Here is a 26905-nt window from a genome sequence, read left to right as displayed (position 1 = left end):
AAGGAAAACACATGGACATGGGAAGGGGAACATCACACACCGGGTCCTGTTGTGGGGTGGGGGGAGGGGGGAGGGATAGTATTTGGAGATATACCTAATGTTTAATGACCAGTTACTCGGTGCAGCACACCAACATGGCACATGTATACATATGTAACTAACCTGCACATTGTGCACATGTACCCTAAAACTTAAAGTATAATTAAAAAAAAAAGAAATATAATCAATAAAATTAGTAATGAGAGTAGCAATCAGTTGGCAATATTCTGGGAGGAAAACCAAGTGCTCTATTTAACAACAACAAAATATCAGAAAAAATTCACCAATGAAAGAGACTTACATTATAAACACACACACTCACGAAAAATTCCAAACAGTGGTACTTTAGTACATGCTATCTCTGGGTTTGCCTTTTTAATTATACTCTTTACCTAAACCTATGCATAGCAGTTTTTTCCTGAAATCTCACTCTTTTTCCTATGTATCCTATATTTGGCATTCAAAATCATAGTTATATTTGGAGACATCTAATTTCTTGTACAATAGTCTATGTTATTTAAAGAAAGGGCATATCTTTTTAAATTCTTTTTTAATATTTGTGGGTACATAGTACGTATATATAGTTACAGGGTACATAACATATTTTGTTATAGGCATGTAATATATAATAATCACATCATGAAAATGTTTGATGGGTATCCATCCAATCAAACATTTATCTTTTGTCTTAGACACAATCCAATTATACTTTTAGTTATTTTTAAATGTGCAATTAAATTATAATTGACTATAGTCACCCTCTTGTGCTATCAAATACTAGGTCTTATTCATTCTAATTATCTTGTACGATAACCATCCCTATCTCCCCCTACCCACAAAACTATACTACCCTACCATTCTTCTATTCTCTATCTTCATAAATACAATTGTTTTGACTTTTAGATTCCAGAAATAAGTGATAACATATGATGTTTATCTTCTTGTGCCTGGCTTATTTTACTTAACATAATAAACTTTAGTTCCATCTATATTGTTGCGAATGACAGAATTTCTTTCTTATGGCTGAATAGAACTCTGCTGTGTATATGTACCACATTTTATTTATCCATTCATCTGTTAAAGGACACTTATGTTGCTTTGAAATCTTGGCTATGAATGCAGGTATCTCTTTGATATATTGATTTCCTTTCTTTGGATATATGCCCAGTAGTGGGATTGCTGTATCACATGATAGCTTTATTTTTAGTTTTTGAGGAACCTCCAAACTGTTCTCAATTGTGGTTATATTAATTTACATTCCAGTCAACAGTGTACAAGGGTTCCCTTTTCTCCACATCCTCACCAGCATTTGTTATTGCCTGACTTTTGGATAAAAGCCATTTTAACTACAGTGAGATGCTATCTCATGGTAACTTTGATTTGCATTTCTCTGATGATCAACAATGTTGAGCAGTATTTCATATACTTGTTTTCCATTTGTGTGTCTTCTTTTGAGAAATACCTATTTAAATATTTTGCCCATTTTTTGATCAGATTATTCGAATTTTTGCTAGAGTTGTTTGGGCTTCTTATGTATTCTAGTGATTCATCCCTTGTTCAGATGGGTAGTTTGCAAATATTTTCTCCCATTCTGTGGGTTGTCTCTTCATTTTGTTGATTGTTTCCTTTGCTGTGCAGAAGCTTTTCATTTTGATGTGATCCCATTTGTCCATTTTTGCTTTGGTTGCATGGGCTCATGGGCTATTATTACTCAAGAAATTTTTGCCAGGACCAATGTCCTAGAGAGTTTCCCCAGTATGTTTCTTGTGTTAGTTTCATATTTTGAGGTCTTTGATTTAAGTACGTAATCCATTTTGATTTGATTTTTGTATAAGGTGAGAGATAGTGGTGAATTTTACTTCTGCATATGGATATCCAGTTTTTTCAGGACTATTTATTAAAGAGACTGTCTAACACTCAATGTGTGATCTTGGCATCTTTGTAGAAAATAAGTTCATTGTAGGAGTGTCAATTTATTTCTGGGTTCTCTATTCTGCTACATTGGTCTATGTGTCTGTGTGTGTCTGCTTTATGCCATACCATGATGTTTAGTTACTATATCTCTGCAGTATAATTTGAAGTCAGGTAAAGAGATTCCTCCAGTTTTGATCTTTTTGCTTAAGAAAGCTTTGCTTAATCTGGGTCTTTTGTGGTTCTATGTAAATTTTAGAACTTTTTTCTTTATTTCTTTGAGGAATGTCAATATTTTGATAGGGATTGCATTAAATCTGTAGATTGCTTTGAGAAGTATGGACATTTTAACATTATTGAAAATAGAATATCTTTCCATTTTTTGTGCCCTTTTTAGTTTCTTTCACCAGTGTTTTCTAGTTTTGTTTGTAGAGATCTTTTACTTCTTTGGTTAAGTTAATTCCCAGGTAATTGCTTTTGTCTGTGGTTATTGTAAATGGGATTACTTTTTGATTTCTTTTTCAGATTGTTAACTGTTGGCATAAGAAATGCTACTAATTTTTATATGTTGATTTTGTATCTTACAACTTTACTGAATTTTTTATCAGTTTTTATATTTTTTGGTGGCGTCATTAGGTTTTTCCATATATAAGATTACATCACCTGCAAACAAGGATAACTTGACTTCCAACTATTTATTTCTCTTGTCTGATTGCTCTAGCTAAGACTTCTGGGACTATATTGAATAACAGTGGTAAAAATGGGCATTCTTGTAGTGTTCTAGATCTTACAGGAAAGGCTTTCATTTTTTCCCTGTTCAGTGTGATATTACCTGTGGGTCTGTCAATATATGGTAATACGGTTTGGCTATGTCCCCACCCCAAACTCATCTTAAATTGTAGCTCCTACAATTCCCAACTGTTGTGGCAGGGACCTGGAGGGAGGTAACTGAATCATGGAGGTGTGTCTTTCCCATGCTATTCTTTGATAATGAGTAAGTCTTATGAGATCTGATGGTTTTATAAAGGGGAGTATCCCTGTGCAAGTTTTCTTCTCTTATCTGCTGCCATGAAAGACATGACTTTTGCCTTCCACCATGATTGGGAGGCCTCCCCAGTCACGTGGAACTCTGAGTCCATTAAATCTCTTTCTTTTGTAAATTGCCCAGTCTTGGGTATGTGTTTATCAGCAGCATGAAAATTGAGTAATACAGTAAACTGGTACCAGTGAAGTGGGGCGTTGCTGAAAAGATATCGGAAAATGTGGAAGTGACTTTAGAACTGGGTCACATGCAGAGGTTGAAACAGTTTGGAGGGCTCAGAAGAAGACAGGAAAATGTGGGGATGTTTGGAACTCCCTAGAGACTTGTTGAATGGCCTTGGCCAAAATGCTAACAATAATATGGACAATGAAATCCAGGCTGAGGTGGTGTCAGATAGAGATGAGGAACTTGTTGAGAACTGGAGCAAAGGTGACTCTGGTTATGTTTTAGCAAAGAGACTGGTGGCATTTTGCCCCTGCCCTAGAGATCTGTGGAACTTTGAACTTGAGAGAAATGATATAGGGTATCTGACGGAAGAAATTTTTAAGCAGCAAAGCATTCAAGAGGTGACTTGAGTGCTGTTAGAAGCATTCAGTTCTAAAAGGGAAACAGAGCATAAAAGTTCAGAAAATTTGCAGCCTGACAATGTAATAGAAAAGAAAATCCCATTTTTTGAGGAGAAAGTCAAGCCTGCTGCAGAAATTTGCATAAGTAAGGAGGAGCTGAATATTAATCACCAAGACAATGGGTAAAATGTCTCCAGGACACATCATAGACCTTCACAGGAGCCCCTCACATCACAGGCCTGGAGGCCTAGGAAGAAAAAATGATTTCATGGGCTGGGCCCAGGGTCCTTCTGCTGCAGTCTAGGGACTTGGTGCCCTGCATCCCCGCCACTCCAGCCGTGACTAAAAGGGGCCAAGGTACAGCTTGGGTCATGACTTCAGAGGGTGCAAGGCCCAATCCTTGGCAGCTTCCATGTGGTGTTGAGCCTGCAAGTGCACAGAGTCAAGAATTGATTAGGAACCTCTGCCTGGATTTCAGAGGATATATGAAAATGCCTGTATGTCCAGGCAGAAGTTTATTTTAGGGGAAGGGTGCTCATAGAGAACTTCTGCTAAGGCAGCGTGGAAAGGAAATGTGAGGTGGGTGCCCCCACACAGAATTCCCACTGGGACATTGCCTAGTGGAGCTGTGAGAAGAGGGTCACTGTCTTCCAGATCCTAGCATGGTAGATCCACCAACAGCTTGCATCATGCACCTGGAAAAGCTGCAGATACACAATACCAGCCCATAAAAGCAGCTGAGACAGAGGCTATACCCTGCAAAGCCACAGGGGTAGAGCTGCCCAAGACCATGGGAACCCACCTCTTGCATCAGCATGACCTGGATGTGAGACATGGAGTCAAAGGAGATCATTTTTTGGAACTTTAAGATTTGACTGCCCTGCTGGATTTTGAACTTGCATGGAGCCTTGTAGCCCCTTCATTTTGGCCAATTTCTCCCATTAAGAATGGGTGTATTTATCCAATGCCTGTACCCCCATTATATCTAGGAAGTAACTAACTTGCTTTTGGTTTTACAGGCTCATAGGCAGAAGGGACTTTCCTTGTCTCAAATGAGACTTTGGACTGTGGACTTTTGAGTTAATGCTGAAATGAGTTGAGACTTAGGGGACTGTGGGGAAGGCATGATTGGTTTTGAAATGTAAGGCCTTGAGATTTGGGAGCAGCCAAAGTGGAATGATATGGATTGGCCGTGTCCTCACCAAAAATATCATCTTGAATAGTAGCTCCCACAATGCCCATGTGTTGTGGGAGGGACATGATGGGATGTAATTGAATCATAGGGGCAGGACTTTCCCATGCTATACTCATGATAGTGAATACATCTCATGCGATCCAATGGGTTTATAAAGTGAAGTTTCCCTGCACAAGTTCTCTTTTCTTGTCTGCCACCATGTGAGACATGCTTTTGCCCTCCACCATGATTGTGAGGCTCCCTCCAGCCACATGGAACCATGAGTACATTAAACCTATTTCTTTTGTAAATTGCCTAGTCTCAGATATGACTTTATCAGCAGCATGGAAACAAACTAATACATATGACTTTTATTATATTGAGATGTGTTCCTTCTGTATCCAGTTTTTCATCATGAAGGGATGCTGAACTTTATCAAATGCCTTCTCAGTACCAATTAAAATGGTTATATGCTTTTTGTCCTGCAGTCTGTTGATATTGTGTATCACATTTTTTGATCTGTGAATGTTGAATCATCCTTGCATAACTAGGATAAACCCCACTTGGTCATGATGATTAATCTTTTTAATGTATTGTTGAATTTGGTTTGCTTGTATTTTGTTGGGGATTTTTGCATCAATATTCATCAGAGATATTGGTCTATAGTTTTCATTTTCTGATGTCTTTGCCTGGTTTTGGTATCATGGTCATGCTGGCCTTGTACAATAAGTCTGGAAGTATTTCGTCTTCTTCTATTTTTTATAACAGTTTAAGTAGGTTGGTGAGAAGGGTATATGTTTAAGCCATTATATTCTTTGTGTTCCTGTGCTTCATGCATCTGAAATACTCAATTAATGTTAGTTAAATTAAACAATTATTTATGTATATATAATGTTAATTTTTATGTTATCAAAGTTAGACTCTCTTCAATAAAAGTACTATAGGGTAATGATTAAGAACAAATATTGGTGTCAGCCAGACCTCATTTTAAATTTTAGCTGCTTCAGTTTTTAGACTGGGCAAAGCACTTGGCTTCTCTAAGCTTTATTCTCGTCATCTTTAAAATGAAATTAATAAAACAATTATTTTTCAAGTTTGTAAAGATTAAATGAGATAATACAGGTAAAGTATTTAAAACTAAGGAATTTTTAACCATTATCAATAATATGGTCTAGGTTAGACTTACCTTTTTTAAGTTTTTCTTTCTTCAAAAGAAAAATAATGCTGTGAAGGTTAAAGTGATTAATCCATAATTGGCAGGTATTTAGTTCAAATTTTAAAAACTTGTGGCTTGTGGATATGGAATAATGTGATACCTGGTTCATCTTCTGCCTTAAAATACACTGAAAAAAAAAAAGAAAGATGCTTAATATGTAGGCATTAACAACTTGCTAAACAAGACAGTTCCTTGCATGTCAAAGCAGCTCCTCCTCAAAGCAACCAGTTAAATAACCCAACACCTGGCTTAGATGAGTTACTAATTTCATACCAATTATGAAAGATTAGCTATAACTGGCAAAAAAATGTATTTTCCAGAGTGTCAGCATCAGCTTCACCAAACTGCCCTCAACCCACGAAAGCCAAATGTTCAATGGATATCCTGTGAGCAGTTAGCTTTCCAAATCTCTTACGGCAAGCTCTTTAATTTGCTTACAGGTGTAACATGCCACCAATAACTGAACTGGTTTGAATTTTATAGTGCAGCATCTACTGATATCTTTCCTTCCTCCTAATTACAATTATTAGAGCTCCTTTTGACTTTGTCAATTTTGAATTCCAATGCATTGATTCTTCAAAGCTGTTTGAGTAATTGTGATTGCTTTTCTCCAACCATGGATTAGTTATCTCAAGAATGAATTAGTAGATAATTGAATGACACACTTACCTCACCATAAAAACTAAGATAAGTTTAAGACAGAAAGTAAGTGTGCATGTGTGTGGAAATATATGTACATGCTCACACACATAACACATAAAAATGATAATACTTTGATCATAATTATGGATACCCTAATTACCCTGACTTGATCTTTACATTCTACACATGTAATAAATTTCACATGTACCCCATAAATAAGTACATCAACACATTTAAAAATAGAAAATATATTAAACTTAAAAATACTAATGCACATATACACATCTATATGTAAATATATCTAATTTAATTTGAAAACCTTGATTTGCAGTGTCTATGTACTACATCAGCTTCTTCCTGTGAGATGGAGAGGTCAACCCAAACACTATAAATGAAATTTGTTTCCCATAACATTATAGTAATTTAATTTATTGCTTACATTTATTTTTGCAGTTATTTTGTCCCTTTGTTCACGTTGTTATATGTTTGTTTGGTGGTGGAGTTATTTTGTTTTCCATTTGTTTCTTTTAAGTTAATTGTGCAGTTATTTAAGCAAAGAGTTTAATTATTTTGGGCTCAGTTCAGTCACTTGCTTGTTGCACCACCACAATTTGGCCTCAAACACTTGAGCTGAACTCCTGCAATGTAACTCGATGAAATTATATCAATCATAATGACATGAATTACTGGTAATTAGAATGTGATAGAAGAATCTGTATGTTGAACTTTAAACTTGTTGCACTTCAAAGTGATTTCCTCATTATGATTACATATGTACCAGTTTTACTCATAAATGACTACCTGGGCAGAAGTGTCTCATTTGAAGAGTTCTAGTTTAACATTGTATAGTGTGGTGAATGTGAGGTTTTGGGCCAAAATAAATCAATCTCAAATGCTTTTCTGTGTCATATTGACCTTAATAATTCTGAAACTCGGTCTCCTTTAATGTAGAAGTAAGAAAAATATTTTGTAAACATTTTATGAGGAATAGAGTTTGTATATACTGTGTGCCTAGTGGAGAGTGGTAAGCAGAAAAAGGGTGCTAAAGAAATGGTAATCTTTTTTTTTGTCAGGTTTGTCAAAGATCAGATAGTTGTAGATATGCGACATTATTTCTGAGGGCTCTGTTCTGTTCCATTGGTCTATATCTCTGTTTCGAAGAATGTGTATAGAAGAAAAGTCATGAAGTACAGACATTTTGATTCAGTAGCCAAGTAAGGGCTTATTCCTCAAAACAAGATTGCTTTGATTTTGGGACCAACTTAGTTCAACAAATGAAAGGATAAAACAAATATGATCATTACTAACTTTATCAGAGCAAAGGACAATGTGATATCTCAAGTTTCCCACCATAAGCAAATATTAAAGATACAAATAAATAAGGCGATTGCCTTCACTTCTGCAAGCATGAGTTCAGCTTTGGTGCAACTTCCTGAACTGACTTTTCCCTCAACCATACACAGCAGGAGAGTCCATTGGTGGTGTGTGAAAGGCTGTAAGAGGAAAGGCTCCCACATATGGCTCAGCCTCATTACAATCATACCTTGTTGCTGCCATTTCCACAGAATTAAGACTAGGAAGGTTTCGTTTGGGAAAGATAAATAAAAGAGGCTTCAAGCTGAGTAAAGTAAGTAAAGGAGAGGCAACACATGAAATTGGCATGCTGTATATGTTTTGATATGTGGTTGAGAATAAATGCCAATGTAGTACTTCCCTGATGCCACAGAGCAGAATATTTAAAACTTCTTCAATCTCTTGGACTAGGTGTTTTCCACCTGTTTTAGAAAGCTAGGTAGGAAGACTTTAAATACATGGAATTTGCAGAATAACATCCATATGCAGTCATGTATCACCTGATGGTGAAGATATATTCTGAGAAATGCACCTTGTTTAGTCATTGCACAAACATCATAGGGTATACTTACACAAACCTGGATGATAGAGCCTATTACACTCCCAGGGTATATAGTATAGCCTAGTGCTTCTAGGTTACAAACCTGCACAGCATTTTACTGTACTGAATACTGTAGGCAATTGTAACACAATGGTAAGTACTTGAGTATCTAAACACATCCAAACATAGAAAAGGTATGATAAAAATATGATATTATAATTTTATCGGGCCACTACCATAAACGCAGTCCATTGTTGACTGAAATACTGGTATGCAGTCCATGGCTGTATTTGTGGGTGTTATATGATACATATATGTAATGTAGCTTTATAAATATTATATGATCATTGTATTATCGGTGAAAGTCACCTAAGAAACAAGCAAGTCTTCAAGCAAATCTTCACAGCGTAACCACCGTACTTCATTACTGAAATAATCCTAACTGCTTACAGTGAGGTATAGGATATCAAACTATACAAAACACTAACTTTGAACTTTTTGGATGTCACTATCCCAATTTTAAGTCTACATGGTTATTGTAACACCTTTGTTCCAGGTCATAACTCTTTCTGTTTTTCAAAATATGTTACATAGAAGAAGGCAGAGACAAACAAGCCCTGCCTCTTAAATGGTTAAAAAACTTAATAAAATGGTTAATTTTTCCTCAATACCAAGTGGCTATTTCTTTACGTTAATAACTGATCACAAAACTCATATAGTGCTGATTTCTCTCCAATTATGGACCCTAAAACTGATAAGTATGAGTAAGTTACTGGATTATCCATACACCACTATGCAATGTATACTAAATTTTCTACATGTGTATAATGTATTTTTTTTGAGAAGACACTTCCATGGCTTATGTGATATTCTCAAATATGTAATCCCCACTAAATAGAAAAATAAACAACTACTGCCTTTTTTTGTTCTTGAGCTGCATCTCAAACCCAAAATTCGTTTCTATCAGAGATGAAAATTATTGGAGCACAATTGAATGTGATATACGGGGATGAAACCTCTTAATTTTCTTCTTATTTTAGTGATGATAGTGACAAAAAATGTATATACTCCAATGTGATAATATGTTTTCTGGGATTTATTCCAAATAAACAGCCAGGAATACTAATTTAGGCAAAGGATTCTAAAAAGTTGTTGCATATACATATGTTTTATGTTACTTAAGAATACCAATAATGCAAGAGTGTTACCCTTTCAGCTCAAGAATCAATACAAATATCCCAAATATCAGTACCCAATATTATAGATTTTACTTTTACACAGAGAGGACTACCAACATTTTAAGTCATGTAATCTCAAAAACATCTTTACTTTTGGCTATATTAAGTTTTATACCAAGTTTTATCTTTAAGTAAATACAGAAATATTCAACTGAGCAAAAAAGCTGCCCTGAAAAATTCAAAATATTCTTTCTCATCTCATATGGTGTGATAACACTGGAGTCTAAATCTCAGTTCTTTTATTTGTTCTCCTGTCTTGCTTTCCCTGATTAAAAAAGAATGACTAATCCAATAGCTCCATGTCCCCAGTGGGTTGAATCCTGTTAGGGTCACTTTTAATGTGAATCCAGCCTTGTCTCTGGTCCTCCCAGACCTGTCTGTACATGGGCATTCTGAGTTCTCTCTCAACCAGTCTCCAGACATGTTATACGTGGCCTGTCTCTATAAACCCAGACCAATCTATACTCTACCTCTTTCAGAATCCCTCCTTGCAATGTATTGAGTGAATCAATAAAGTTATACCCTCCAAGATCTGGATTGGAGGAGGGAGGTACAAACTTTTCTCATGTTCTCCAATCCAATGTACCTGTAATCAAGCTCATATTTTGCCCCATTGGGCTCACTTCTTTGTAACATATTCTTATCAGCTAGCACTATGAGACAGAAGAAGGATGAGTGAAAAAAAAAGTACTTGGAACAAAAAACTTGAATTATTTGATATTCATAGAATACTTTTTCTGACAAGCTAAATAAAAAGAAAAAAATAGCAAAAATGGAACCGGCTAAGCATGCTCTCTACAGCCCAGGTATTAGATTTTGGGTGCAAACCATGAAGGAATAATTGAAAATATGTCTGCCAAATTTCTCTAGAAAGTTTACTTTTGAAGCAACTACTGACTGCAATCCAACCATATCATTAATGTAAGGTTAGGGTATATACAAGCAAGCTCAGTGCACTGGCAAGGCAACAGGCCTACTAGCCTTACACAGTTAATTGGTATTAAGAACAGTTAACAAAATCATCTGCAGCCCACAACTGGCCAGGCAGATCCTTCTCTGAAATGACAACAGAATTTAGATTAGTTACAATCCTCAGGGCAAAGATTTGAGCCAAAGGTAACTCAATTTTCACAGGGTCTATACTCAGTGCCAGAGAAAACTGTCTAACCCAGATTTCCTGTGCTTCAGGGAGGGAAGCTACCCTGGATTTTTTTGGGGAAAAAAAAGACATACTAATGAAAGATAAAACCTGCAAACCAGGAGAAAGTTCTACCTCCTAAGTGGAACATAACTATAAAAAGCATCTATTTTGAAGAAATTAATGACTCTTCCCATAAAAGTTTGTTAACTAAGTGATGCATGCAAATGTTTTAGAGATATATTGCTAGCATCAATTATGTGGTGTTTAACATGAAATGTAAAGGAATATGGCTAACAAGAGCCTTCCAAACTGATGTTTTGAAACAGTTCAGTTGATTTCAATAGAGGAAACATTTATGGTAATGTAGGTCACAATATAACCTCAAAGCTCTTTAAGACAATTATTATTTTCCAGATTACATTCACTTTTGTTTACATCCTAAAAAATAATAACGCCTAAATTTTACAAGGGAAGGAAATAATATTTAAATACTATTTAATTAAAATTGCCCTTGTAGATAATTAATATGTTTAAATTAAAGTTTCCTGAACGTTGCTTAAGATGACTAGTGAATCCGATTGAAAGGAACCTGTATCTGAGATGTATTTCTTCTTTGAGGACTCTGAAACAGAGTGTGAAAAGAGTCCCCAAGGAAATTGATCAAGCAATTAATAGGTATCAAATGGCAATGACAGTACTAGGGTGGGACATTGGATGCGACCTTAGCTGACATCCAAAAATATAGTCAACAAAGTCAAATCCATCAAGCACATGACATATTTATTGGAAGTGTGGGGAGTTAAACAGCAGAAAAACATTATTTGATCTGAGTGTGGTGGTTCATACCTATAATAACAGTGCTTTGAGAGGCAAGGCTTGAGGCTGGTAGTTCCAGGATGAAGTGAGCTATGATTGTGCCACTGCACTCCAGGACAGGTGACAGAGAGAGACCCTCTCTCTAAGAAGAAAAAGTAGAAATAAATTATTTGAGCTAAGATTATGTGATGGAGATGGTTACCTAAATACTGACTCAAGACAGTGCATAGAAGGGAAGTGTACACCTGATTCAGTTGCCTCAGGCAACAGGCCCTAATTTGAAGCTTCTAATAGACAAGGCAGAATGTGCTGTAGCGATTCATGGGCATCTACTCGACATTAAACTTCTAATTGCTTTTTTTTTTTAATTTACTACAAGAAGAATTTATTAGACAAACACACCAATAGATTGAGTCTAAGGATTTTGTTGGAAAGCCACCGGGCCTTTTAAAGCAGCAGAAGTCCAAAGTCACACACTTCAAGCATTACTCTGCAACGATCTGTGGAAACCAGAAGGGTGAGGAATTACAGCACCGTGCTAGGCCAAGAACAGATCAGCCTCCCACCTCTCTCCCTGTTCCCTCTTCTACTGAAGTCCGTGATTCTGGTACCTGAGACGACTGGAATTAAATGTTTCCCACTTATTACAGAAATTCAGCTTCTTTGTTACAGAGGAATTGTCACATTTGAATTGTCTGTTTAATATGGGATATTGCTTTTGACAAACCAACAAATAGTTATTAAAGGAGTGTTTACTAAAGCATAAGGTGAATGTTATCTAGTACAGTAACTGCATTTTTAATCTCATCTGGCACCAACTGTCTTTTAGAAAGTTACAATGTGTTGCTTGGGGGACATTCTTCTTTAGAAGGAAAAGAGTCTAATTAGTGGATATTGAGTAATTAAATAATATATACTATCAAATCTTATGAGAGTCTTTGCCTGCTAAAGTAGACACAGGTCTGTTGCACTGCAAGTTTTGAGAACAGCTTGGACCAAACCACACAGTGACCCCAAAGGCATAAAAATGATAATGAAGGCAGCGATGGCTCAACTAATATCATGAAGTCTATGCATGAGGCTGCCTACTTTGATTTGCAGTAGTTGATACTTTAAAACTTCAGTCCTGGCTTATCTGCCTGTCCCAGGGATTCCTGGGCTCCCAGTAGTGAGCCAGGTTGCGGAAGAGCTAGCTCCATCAGCACACATTACATGTGGACACTTGGACTGGACTGTTTTTTGAAAGCACGAACTCAGCATTTTTAGATCTTTGTCTAGGATTCCGACTTGTAAACTTCTCATTGCTTTTCTCTGTGTGGATACATGGCTTTCCTGATTTCATCCTAAATTTTATTGTGGCTACTCTTACGTCTCTAGATTGTTTGGGTAGGTATTCTTTTCAAGCTTTGACTATTGAGTGACCTCTTGTATGCTACTTACTCATTTTTCACATATTATCCTTAGGAGGACTCCTTGTGGCTGCTATTAATGATGACATCCCACCTAATAGATTGTCCCTATTCCCATTCCTTGGACTAGGGGAAGATTGCCTCTTCTGTGAGAGATCTATGACACATTATTTATTTCCATTCATTATTGTAGATCCCTTTGGTATTCTGTAATTATTCAGCAAGTAATGCAAAACAAATTCAGATGAAGGTCCAAAAGTAAGGAATTTGTAGAGATGTACGGAAGTCTACACAAAAATGGATTCTAAGGCCATATCAAAGTTCAATGAGATAAATTCTAAGGCCACAGTTAAGTTCTGTGAGAAAACAATGTATTTATTGGTTAACCTTAGCTAACCATAGGATGCAGAATTTTGCCTTGTTTAGAAGTGAAGTTTGACCCATAGTATGCATATTTTTTGTCTAGCATCCTTTAACTTTTAAAACTACCTCTCTCTTTTCATTTGGATGCAGATTCAATCTTGATACTATGAAGTACACCTATTCCCCTCCCTCTTCAACTTCATGAATGAGAATGAGTTCTAAGCCTTCTAATTATATTACCTATCCACGTTACTTTAGTAATTCTTACAAAGTAAGCAAACGACCCAATCACAGTCTTTCTGAGAAACTCATTTGAGTTATTCAGGAGGAAGAAGCATTCTTTTCCCTCTGAAATTGCTAGGAGATGATATATTTCTGAAGCTACCAGTAGCCGCCTTTCCAATTGCATGGAGAAAGACAAGAGACCAACATACTTACACACACACACACACAAGAAAAAAAACAGTTCAGCAGAGATATGCACTGTTAATAAATGGACAAAGAGGTATTGTTCTAAAGACACTAATAATTGCTTAATTCCTGCTACTGAGGAATTAATTTTGTTCATAATTATTTATATAATTATTTCATTAACTGCACTCAGTATCCTCTAGCTAAGCTGTAGTGATATCCTTTTTGCTCAAGCCATCTATACATTTATTTTTTAATAAATATTTATTTGGTGCCTATGATTTGTTAAGCTACTCTTTCAGATAATGGAAATATAGCTACAAATAAGAAAGACCAATTTGTGACCTTAAAGATTTCACATTCTGGTGGAGAGATAAACGAAGAAGATATAAAAGTAACTATTTAAAGTGGATTAGGTAATGGTATGTGCTAAAAAGAATAAAATAGGGTAAGAATATGGGTGCTTTGGGGAGCAAAAAGGAGTCCAAATTTTATATAGTATAGCCCAAGAAAGTATTTTGAATTAGACTTCTGTCTCATATTACAAAGCTCAACATAATTTGGGTCCATAATTCTACTAATTTTATTTATCATATATAAAATTTTTTAATATTTGACATTCCCCTCATATTTTCATTGAACAAGTCTATTCCACAAGACTATAAATGTAATCTTATTTTGTAGCATTTATTTCACCTTTTAAATGCTTTCATATTATTTGATTTTTAATTCTATAAGTTCATTTAAAGTTTTATAATTTTAAGTTGCTTTAAAAACTCAAATCCATACTCTTCGTTTGAAGCCAATAAGAAGTTTTTAGTAGTTTTTAACAATAACTATGATAGCTGTATTAATTTTTTTGGTTATAATGCTATATAAGAAAGTCTCAGTGGCTTATGACAATAAACATTTTATCTCACATTCATGGGTTGGCAGTTTTGATCCCTTGATAGTTCACAGGAGCTTGAAAAAGAAAGATAAGTGCTGATCTTCTCCTTCTTCTTTCTTCTTTCTCCTTCTTCCTTTTTTTTTTTTTTTTTTTTTTTTTTTTTTTTTTTTTGAGACAGAGTCTCCCTCTTTCGCCCAGGCTGGAAGGTGCAGTGGCACGATCTCGGCTCACTGCAAGCTCTGCCTCCTGGGTTCATGCCATTCTCTTGCCTCAGCCTCCTGAGTAGCTGGGACTACCAGCACCTGCCACCATGCCTGGCTAATTTTGTTTTTGTATTTTAGTAGAGACGGGGTTTCACCGTGTTAGCTAGGATGGTCTCTATCTCCTGACAAGTGCCAACCTTCTTCTTATGGACATGGCTCAGAACTATCACCTTATAATTTCAAATTCCCGTAAGTGCAAGTCAGCAAGGTCAAGTGCACCACAAGTGGGGTGAAAAAGTATATTCTACTTACAGTGAACCATTGCAAAGACAGAGAGGAAAAGAAGGATTTTAAATAATAATATCATCTACTACAGACACTAAATGTAATTTTACACACTGAGTACTATAATATGAAGAAGTGATCTAAATATGGCAGCACAACAGAAATTCTAGAAACCTGGCCCTATTGAGGTCACATAGGACTGTCAGAAAACAGGCAAGACTTAAAAAAAAAATCTGTGTGTAGTTGATGTATTAGTCCATTTTCTCACTGGTGTAAAGTTACTACCTGAGTCTGGGTAATTTATAAAGAAAAGAGATTTAATGTATTCACAGTTCTGCATGGCTGAAGAGGCCTCAAGAAACTTAAAATCATGGCAGAAGATGAAGGGGAAGCAAGGCACATCTTACATGGCGGCTGGAGAGAGAGAGAGAGGAGGGGGAAGCACTAGACACTTATCAAACAACCAGATCTCATGAGAACTCACTATCACAAGAAGAGCACGGGGCAAACTGCCCCCATGATCCAATCACCCCCACCACCAGCTCCCTCCTTCAACATGTGGGGATTACAATTTGAGATGAGATTTGGGTGGGGACACAGAGCAAACTATACTAGGTGATATGCCTATAAATGAATTATCTCCATACAATTGCCTGAATATATCATGCAGTTCTATGCCTCCCTTCATTTCTACCTGAAATTCTCTGTCATTAACTCTTGAGATTCTCCTCTGCAAAGCCCTGCTTGGCATTCTCTCCTCTCTGATTTAACATCATTTCCTGTATTTGCCCTTTATAACAGTATGTGTACATGCTTGTAACACATTTATTATAATTTATTAGAAATTTTCTCTGATTGAATGGTTTATTAGCACCATGGGTTTTCTGGAGGTGAGCATTGTACATTTACGTCTGTATACTGATACTTAGTTTAGTTCCCAGCTATAGGAAATTAAAATATCAGACAATCCATTTAGTCTAAATGACCTCTCAAATTTCTTCCCACCCTAATATTATACACAAAGCATTGTGTTATCACAGGATTAGGAAGGTTGTTTTAATAAAATATCAGTGAGTCTTCAGTCCCAACAATGATGAAAAAATTTCAGCAACAACAATTGAGAAAGTTAGTTTGTTTGCCGCATTTAAATAGCATTTACTCTAACCTTTAGCTCCCAATCTTAGATTTCTTATCCTCAGGACTGTCAGGACTATCTTATCCTTTTTTCATTCAATATTTAGTTGTGCTTAGTCTTTGAATTGCTGTTCATTCTGCCCATCATTTTGCAATGATTTTGGCAGACAAAGCAGTCTATGCACAGCCAGGTGTTCACCTTGGCACCCTCACCCCTGGAAAGGGTTGATTCAGATGTTTCCCACACCTGCGAATTGGCTGCCCAATCTTAGCCAGCTCCCATGAACTTAATTATCATTCTGCATTTCAAAATTCAAAAGCAAAATATTTCAAGAGAACGTGCATAAAAATTCAGATGCTGCTGCTTCCTGCCATCCCATCATGTTCTCCCCCCAAAAACACTACTGGAAACAAATTACTGTTTCTCCATAACCATTTTATTTTGATTTGTGGGATGTGTAAATGGAATGCAACTCATTAGGTCTGAAGAGCTGATTGATTTCAATGGCAAAAGCATCTCTGTTTTCCCAGATTAAGTCCAAGATGCTTAACCTATGATCCAGGGGCAAGTCAAGGGTCCATGGATAATCTTAAAATTTTAAATGTCTTCTTTTGGAGCATGTTACACTAAAACATCAAAAGATGAAATTTTATAATAAAATGCAATTATAAAATTAGAGACCTAAAATGTCTTCTCATAGGTTTCTCTTTTCTAACTCTTAGCCAAGGACTTGCTTTATTTCCTCAAGGCGGAATGTTTTTGAATGCACTAAAAGCTATTCATTTGTTTCAGCCTTTCATGCTGTTTCATTTGTGTTTTTTTTATTGTACCAACCTCTTGATCGTAACTCCATGTGTGTACTCCATAACCATGTGACAGGGACCTGGGGATTGATATACAATGGCTAGACAATCTGCTGTTTAAAAACACAACACCATTGAACTGCTTGTTATTTACCCAAGAAAAATCAAAATGTATTTCTATACGAAGACATACATTCAAACATTTATAGAAATTTGAAATAGCCTAAATTGGAAACAACTCAAATGTCCATCAACAGTGAATAAGTAAAGAAATTGTGGGTTATCCATACAGTGGAAAATGACCTAGCAATAAAAGTAAATGAGCTCCCCAAATATCCAAAATAGTCTTTAAAAAGAAGAACAAAGTTTGAGAGTGCAGACTTCACAATTACAAAATTTACTACAGAGATGCAATCATCAAAACTATGGTACTGGAATAAGAATAGGCACATAGATCAAAGGAACAGAATTGAGATTTCAGAAATAATCTCATGCATTTATAGTCAATTTTTGACAAGGTTATCAAAACAATTTAATGGGAAAACAATCTCCTTTTTAACAAATGATGCTGAGACAGTTGGATATCCACATGCAAATGAATTAAGTTGGACCCCTACCTCCCACCATATCCATGATTAACTCAAAATAGATAAAAGATCTAAATGTAAGTAACAAAACTTTAAAACCCTTAGAAGAAAAGAGATATAAATATTTGTGACCAATAATCAGGAGATTTCTTAGGTCTAAAACCTGAATCACAAGAAACCAAAACATAGATAAATTGGACTTTATGAAATTTAAAACTTTTTGCTTCAAAGAATTCTATAAAAGAAGAGAAAGGACAATTTATTAAATGGGAGAAAATACTATTAAATTGTGTGTTTGATTAGAGTCTGGTACCTAGAATACATAAAACATTCTTACAGGTCTACAATAAAAAGACAAGCAACCCAATTTAAAAATGATCAAAAGATTTGAATACATATTTTCCCCAAACATACATAAAATCTTCAGTAAGCAAATGAAAAAAATGCTAAATATGATAAGACAGCAGAAAATGCAAGTAAAAATCAAAATGAGATACCTCTTCATTAGGATGGCCATAATAAAAAAGACAATGACATGTTTTGGCAAGGATGTGGACAAATCAGAATTCTTATGCATTGCTGGTGGGAACATGAAATGGTACAGCCAATTTGGAAAACAGTCTAACAATTCAAAAAGTTAAACATAGTGCTGCCATATGACCTAGCAATTCTACCTCTATGTTTATAGCCAAGAAAACTGAAAAATGTATTCTCATGCAAAATTGTACAGAAATTTTCACAGCAACATTGTTCATAATAGTCCTAAAGTGAAAACAACCCTAGTGTCTATCAACTAATGAACAGAAAAGGAAAATGTAATATATATAAAACATAGAACATTATTCAACCATGAAAGGAATGGTACACTAATATATACCACAATATGATTAACCTTGAAAACATTATGCTCAGCAAAAGAAACCACAGGTAAAAGGCCACATATTGAATGATTCATTTATATGAAATGTCCAGAATGGACAAATGCATAGAGAAAGAAAGTAGATTAGTGTTTGCCAGGGTCTGGGGAAGGAGCAAATGAGAATGACTGCTAATGTGCATGATATTTTTTTCTAGACATATGGAATTGTTCTGGAATTAGTGGTGATGACTGCACAATCATGAAAATATAATTAAAACTACTGAATTGTACACTTTAAAAGAGTAAATTTTATGGTATGTGGCATATATCCCACTAAAAATGGGTACTCTATGGATACATTAAACAACATTGAAACATCTCAAAATAATTAACACTGAGTGAAAAAAAACCTATATAAATATTTACTATATGATTCTATTTATATATTATAGAAAATGTGAACAGATTTGTAATGGCAGGAGGCACATAGATTAGGGGTTACCTGATAGAAGGGGTGACAGGAGGAAGGAATTACAAGGGAGCATGAAGAAACTTTTGGGAGTGATGAATATATATATTTTCTTGATTGTTTTAATGGTTCTACAATTGTACTCATATGCCAAAATTTATCACATTGTTCACTTTATATACATGCAATTTATTATATAAGAGGATTTCAAAAAGTTCATGGAAAATAGAATTAAAAGACAAAAATAAAAGTGTATACTATTTGTCAACACAACCTTCATCAAGTTCAAGGCATTTTTAAAAATTTATTGTACTTTAAGTTCTGGGATACATGTGCAGAATGTGAAGGTTTGTTACATAGGTATACATGTGTCATGGTGGTTTGCTGCACCCATCGACCTGTCATCTTCATTAGGTATTTCTCCTAATGCTATCCCTCCCCTAGCCCCCACCCGCTGACAGGCCCCAGTATGTGATGTTCCCTTCCCGGTGTCCATGTGTTTGCATTGTTCAACTCCCACTTATGAGTGGGAACATGCGGTGTTTGGTTTTCTGTTCTTGTGTTAGTTTGCTGAGAATGATGTTTTCCAGCCTCATCCATGTCCACGCAAAGGGCATGAACTCATCCTTTTTTATGGCTGCATAGTATTCCATATATATGCCACGTTTTCTTTAACCAGTCTATCATTGATGGGCATTTGGGTTGGTTCCTAGTCAGTGCTGCAATAAACATACATGTGCATGTGTCTTTATAGTAGAATGATTTATAATCTTTTGGGTATATACACAGTAATGGGATTGCTGGGCCAAATGGTATTTCTGGTTCTAGATCCTTTAGGAATTGCCACACTGTCTTTCACAGCGGTTGAACTAATTCACACTCCCACTAACAGTGTAAGCAATCAATGATACCAGCCATTTAGTCTATTTCTAAATAACTGAGGATGCTGGGAGTTTAACCATGTCAATGCAGTCTTTGTTATATTACTAGCTGAAGAAAAAATGGATGTCTTTTATAGATTTCTTAACATTAGGAAACAAAAATAAGACAGAAAGAGCTAAATCAGGACTATAAGGTGGATACCTAGTGATTTCTGATCAAAACTCTTACAAAATTGCCACCGTTTGATGAGAGGAATGAGCAGGAGCATTAGCATGGTGGAGAAGAACTCTCTGGTGAAGGTTTCCCGGGCATTTTTCTGCTAAAGTTTTGGCTGACTTTCTCAAAACATTCTCATAATAAGCAGATGTTATTATTCTTTGGCCCTCCAGAAAGTCACCCAACAAAAATGCCTTGAGTATCCCAAAAAAACTACTGCCATGGCCTTTGCTCTCAACTAGTCTTCATTTCCATCTTTTGGTAGTCATTGCTATGATTGTGTTTTGTCTTCAGGATGATACTGGTGGAGCCATGTTTCATCTTCTATTACAATTCTTTGAAGATATGTTTCAGGATCTTGATCCCACTTAATTATAATTTGCATTGAAAACTCTGCTCTTGTCTACAACTGATCTGGGCACAACAGTTTTGGAATCTTTAATTTTTCAATCAGAATTGTGTAAGTTAAACCAGTTGAAATGTCCATGGTGTTAGATGTTGTTTCTGCTGTTAATCATCAGTCTTGTTCAGTTAAGGCATAGACAAGATTATTTTTTTCCTTGCAATTTGATATGGATGACCTGACACTGTGGGCTTTATCTTCAACATTGTCTCACTTCTTCTTAAAATGAATTAGCAATTTATAAACTGCTGATTTTTAAAAACTTTTTATAAAGCATCAACAATTAGACTATTCTTCCACCTGAGTTTCACTATAAATTTTATGTTTGTTCTTGCTTCAATTTTAGTAGAATTCATGTTACTTAATAGAGGCTTTTTTTACAAACTGATGTTTTATCCTTCTTAGTGCCTCAAACTAGATCTTGTTCAAATATGTTGTAACATATTAGTACAAGTTTATTTTGGTGCAAAACATTTTTAAATCCTCACATCGTTTTTCATAATGTACATTTTCTATAAACTTTTTGAAGACCTCCTCATATGTTCATTATTTCTTTATCAAATGACTTTTTTTTTTTGGAAAAATGCCCAAAACTTCAATACCAAACCTAATAGTGGTGGGTCAATTATCAACTTGGAGAAGACAGGAACAAATACCATGTTAAGAACATGGCTTTTTTTTGTTGCATAGGCTGAGAGCCAGAAAAAAACTTCCAGAAAACTGCTGTTAATATTTTATCTTATAGAATTTTTATGATGAGATAAATTCAGCTTGAGAAGTAGCAATCAGTTTGAAAACATGAGCCTGTAATCTATAGTACATGAGCCTCAAAGTCAGTTACTTCCAGTATTAAACATAAATATTCAAGTCCTAACTAGTTTTATCTCTACAAATCTTCACCATTTTCATACAGATAGGGTATAGGGAAAAGCACAATAAAAATGGAATTTAATGAAAACTATTTGGAATTCACTGTTTGGTGGCCAGACATAAGAATTTATGCTGGACCTGTTTCTGCACAGAGGGGTAAAAAGCAGATATTATTTACTTTAGCCAACTCAAGGAGAGGATATAACTCAGTTGTATTAATTTGAATTTCAGAATATAAAGATGGCAACACTTTCTTGGCAATCAAAAACAACATAACACAGTAATTCCTCAACGTTAGAATATATTATTTAGATAACAAAGATTTGTCTCTTTATTAGCATCATTCAGGCTTCTGGCAGTGGGCAATCACAAGAATGTTTGGTCCAAATGAATGACCAAAGAAAACATGGTCACAGGCATTTGTAAAGCTAATTAGAATTATGTAAAAGACTGAGCTGTATGTGAAGCAGGTCTTTGCCTTTGCATATCCCTAGTAACTAAAACAATTAGTAATCAATAACTGACCATTATCTTTAATGAATTAAGTGTTCTAGGCTTCCAATGACAAAATTGTGTGTTGTTATTAAAGTGAAGCACCACTTTAAAAACAGTGTAAGTATAGAGTGGATCCTGCATATGTTCGCTTGTGTGTCTGTGTGTGTGTGTACTACACTGTGTGTATTACACGTACATATGCATAGTGACAAAGAAGCCATCAATTTAGAGTCTCACATAGGTCTGTGACCTAAATATGGTGAAGATCACATGTTTACACCCAGAAATTACTTTTTTTAAAGCTCGCCTTTTAAGACTGATGGACAAAAAGATAACTCTTGCTTCACAGCTGGCCCCAGTTTGAGGAAGTGATGTTAAGATTCTTTAAAAGGAGATCTCAGGAATTTACCCACCATGTCCCAGCTAAACTATCCTATACAGTCTACCCTCCATACTTGCCCATTTTGCATCCATGGATTTAACTAATCATGAATGGAAAATATTCTCTCCCAAAAAACCGCAATAAAAATAACAATACAACAATAAAAATAATACAAATAAAAAGAATACAGTATAACAACTATTTACATAGTATTTGCATTATATTAGGTATTATAAGTAATCTAGAGATGATTTAAAGTATAGGAGAGGATGTGTGTAGGTTATACACAAATGTGCCGTTTTATACAAGGGATTTGAGCATCACAGATTTTTGCTTTTCATGGGAGGGACTGGGGAGTAAGGAGGTGTCCTGGAACCAATCCCCCTTGGAGACTGAGGAACAACTGTATTTGTTCCCTAGACTCAAAAATTCTTTCTCAGCTTAGGTTCTTTGGAATGCTTTTTCTCTGAAACTTTGCATATCAGAATCTATCTCATCTTTCAGCAAAGAGGAATTATTGTTCATCTTTTTTTAGTGCCTCTCCCAACCCAAATTATGCTGTATCTCCCTGTATATTATGCTGTATATCCCTGTATATTTCTTACAGCACTTAGCACATTCCACTATATGTTTTTATTTTTCTAAAAAATTTGCTTTGGGTTTCACTTCTCCAATTAGAATATAAGTTCCATGAAGGGATAAACCTTATCTATTTTGTTCTCTGCTAAATGCCCGATACTCAAAACAAAGACTGACACATAGTAGAAATTTAATAAACAATTGTCAATGAACAAATGAATGAGTTAAGTATACTGACTTTAAAAGGAAAGCTTGTGTTCTTCAAATGCTATGTAACTCTGTCAGGTGTCACCTACAAAAATAACTTAGAATCATGTCCAGCTCCCAGCTCAGGAATTATGAAGATCCTTTCTCTCCACAATACTGTGACCATCTCACTCCACTCTAACAGTTCAATATTTTTTGAACACCGCCTATATCCAAATCTTTTATTAGGCCCTGAAGATAGAAAGATGAAACAAGGCCTTCAATTATTTTCCCTGTTTGGAGGACAAGGAACTAAAAAATATGAAACCTGAATCAGGAGATATCATCTCTAGGTAGTGCTTCCAGTGGGCTTAGTGCAAGAAGAGAGTGATGTAAATGATTAAGCTCAAGTTTGGGAACAGTCTATGAATTTTAATTATCTCTCCCATCCCTATGTCCCATTGCCATGGATAATTGAAAGTTGGCCATATTGCTAGGTAACGCTTCATTCCCTACATAACTTGGCACTTAGAAAACATTTTGCAAGAGAAGCAATTACAGCAATTGTCTCATCCGGGGTGGGTGGAGGGTGGATAGAAATTTACTCCTGACGATATTTTTGCTCTTTCAACATATTTATAAGATAGATTCTTCAACCTACTTCTGAAAACCTTCAAATATATGTGTGTGTGTATATATATACACATATATATGTGTGTATATATATATACATATATGTGTGTGTATATATATATATTCAGTTGCTATACCTACCAAGCTGTGTGGGGAGAGAAGGGTATTGCAAGAGGTGCATACCATCTCATGCCTCACAGTTGCTTTCCAACCTCCTTATAGGTGGGTGCTCTGAGTAATAATGTCTATGGTCCTTGCTTTCCCCCAACACATGTTCGTGGAGGAAGGTACGCTCAAACTGCAGTTAATCAAAGTTTTGAAGACTAAACAGACAAAATACAATATAGCTTCGGGAGAGTGTGTTAGATTGTGTTGGAGTATTTCTTTTTGCCTTGCGATCATGTGTTGCTTTGGGGGAGAGAACCCGTAAAATGTTCAAAGTGTTTAAGCACCAAATTTCTCCTTTGTTCATTTCATTGCCTTCCCTAAACTGCCTTTCTTCCTGAATCAATGTTGTACCAGTTTGAGAGAGTGAGTTTATACTTTCTAAAACATGGCACTTGAGACAATCCTTCTAGAGCTAGAATGCCTGGGTGGATCTGCGGTGATTCTGATTTCCATTCTAGTGGTCATTACTACTCCTCCAGGAAAGTAACTGCACAATTTCCCAAATCCCCACTACCCTCTGTGGCCCAGGCAGAGCAGAGGTATTTCTCCAGCAAGAGAGAGAAGCAGCCAGCTTAGTCCTGGGCTGAGTAGGATCCATTTGTTGTTATCGATACAACTATCGGTGTTTCTTGATATGTCATTTGGTAGAAGGGCCTCGGCTTTATAAAATGCATGATTCAGGAAGTATATCAAATGCAGGTGCCTGGGTCAGAACAATAAAACGTACTGAAACCTGCAAAGCTATCAGGATTTCCAACTAAAATTTTAAATATCTTCAGCTCTGTGTTTGTATGTGGAGTTTTTTTTTTTATATGTTTGTTTTGGTTATCCTTTTGTTTTGGGTAGTAGATCCCTCTTTTCAGGGTACATTTTAGTTCTCCTTCAAATTATTTCACTTCCTGTTAATTTTTTAAAGGTGAGGGGGATGCTTTTTAAACTTAAAGTTATTATAAATTACAATATAGGCAAGATATGCCTTATCTAAAGAGCTACTCTCAGGCAATTGATTTCTACATATTTGCATGATATTTTAAGATTATTTCTATGAAGAACAGAAAACAGATTTCTAATGTCATTATTTAAATCATTTTTCCTCCCTATCATAAGAAATTCACAGGAGTCTCATACTAGCTAATTTGTGTAAATGCTGAGGTTGAACTTTCACAGGGTACTGGAAACATTCCTGGCTCTCCCGATCAGGGTCAGAGTTTCTGCTGTGTGCTCCCATGGTGTTCTGTAAATCTCCTTTGCAAACTTTGCACAATGACAAATGGTTATTTGTGTGACTTTTGCTGACTAAGCCCTATATGCATGCCACTACGCTAAGTGCTTTGCAAACATTATAGAATGTAATCTTTACAATAACCCTATGAGCTCAGTACTTTCATAAGTCAATATTGTAGAAATAAAAATTATGTCTGAGAGATGTTAGGTAACTTGCTTGAGGTCACATAATTTGTAATTGGCAGCACCATGATGTACTGAGGGTTATGTAATTTCAATGGACATGAAGTTAACCACCATGCAAAATTAACTTTCCACTTGATAAACTAACGCTGGATTGTTTTCTTAAAAGCATTTTCAATTGCTCTTTAAGGATAGTTTACTGAAGAGTGCAAGACAACTGTCCACATTTTGGTACCCAAGATTGATAACGGATAACTTCAGATGCAACTTTGTCATAACCAACAAAGTTCAAGAGAGTATAGCCACACAAGATAGGAGAAGGCTGCAAAAAGCTTTCTGGGCACTGTGCATGGTAGTTATGCAAGAATAACTGCTATTCAATCTGAATCAAGTATTGGAACGTCCATTGGCCAGGGTTTTGAACATCTTAAGGGACAAAACATTTAAGCAGGATTCAAGAAGCTAAATTCTTCTTCCTCTTCAGAGGAAGCTTGAATATGGACCCATTGCTCAGAAAGTTATTCAACTTTTCACTGCTCTAACTGTAGAGTAACCAAAATTGATATTTTTTGCCTTGAAATTTTATTATTTTAACAGCGGATGCCACTGATTACTTGACATTTCCTATATTGTATTACGGTCTTTAAATTATTTTCCACTTCTATTTCTGCCTTTATTTCCTGAGTCCTAACCTAAGGTACAATTCCTTCCTGATTTTCATAAAATTGTATCTCTCCACCTGAGATAGGAATGAAGGAGGAAAGTCTCATTTCAAATAAGGGTGACAGATCTACTCAGGTAAGCAAGGAAGAGTCCCCGTTAGTAGCTATCTGCTGTTTATGGCTGCCCAGAACACCTGTTTCATTTAGGGAACTGCACCATACCTTCTAATGTGGGTTTGGTGAGATTGCCAATTACAGTGACTCAGCCCCTTGGTCATGATGGTGGAGAAAAGAAACAAAACAAAACAGTATTTAACTACTCGTAGTATATTCTATTCCCATGGAGGTAATGTCTCATCTAGAGTACATATTAGGTCTAAGGAGAACCAATCAGAGTCCTCCTCCTGATTGAAATAGATACAGGGGGAAGTGAAGCTTGCTTTCTACTATATCTAAATTGGAAGTGTGTTAGCCTGGAGTTCCAGGAGCCATTTTTGCTCAATAATATGGAAGATGCTAACTTCAATATGAATGAATGAAGGCACCAAACAGAAAAAAGTAAAGCTAAAACATGGAAAAAAAAATCTCAATAGCATTTAGTTTTCTTAAAATTAAAATCATTCTTGTTATTGGTGATGCAAACATTGATCACTTTTTTTTCTTTTTTTTTTTAAATTATACTTTTTTAGGGTACATGTGCACATTGTGCAGGTTAGTTACATATGTATACATGTGCCATGCTGGTGTGCTGCACCCACTAACTCGTCATCTAGCATTAGGTATATCTCCCAATGCTATCCCTCCCCCCTCCCCCCTCCCCACCACAGTCCCCAGAGTGTGATATTCCCCTTCCTGTGTCCATGTGATCTCATTGTTCAATTCCCACCTATGAGTGAGAATATGCGGTGTTTGGTTTTTTGTTCTTGCGAT

General features: G+C 35.8%; 1 long non-coding RNA gene across 2 annotated transcripts in view; it reads right to left on the bottom strand.

Annotated features, from left to right (window-relative positions):
- LOC112204754 (uncharacterized) overlaps nucleotides 1-26905 on the bottom strand; it is a 768426-nt gene that overhangs the window by 44897 nt on the left and 696624 nt on the right. For both annotated transcript variants that reach the window (XR_010147530.1, XR_008538022.2), the window contains one exon: nucleotides 5919-6075. This is a non-coding gene — a long non-coding RNA (uncharacterized LOC112204754). The remainder of the gene's footprint in view (nucleotides 1-5918; nucleotides 6076-26905) is intronic.

Source organism: Pan troglodytes, chromosome 9 (assembly GCF_028858775.2).
Source record: "Pan troglodytes isolate AG18354 chromosome 9, NHGRI_mPanTro3-v2.0_pri, whole genome shotgun sequence".
NCBI lineage: Eukaryota > Metazoa > Chordata > Mammalia > Primates > Hominidae > Pan > Pan troglodytes.
Note: the sequence above shows the minus strand (reverse complement) of the source record. Positions and strands in the feature narration are given on the sequence as shown.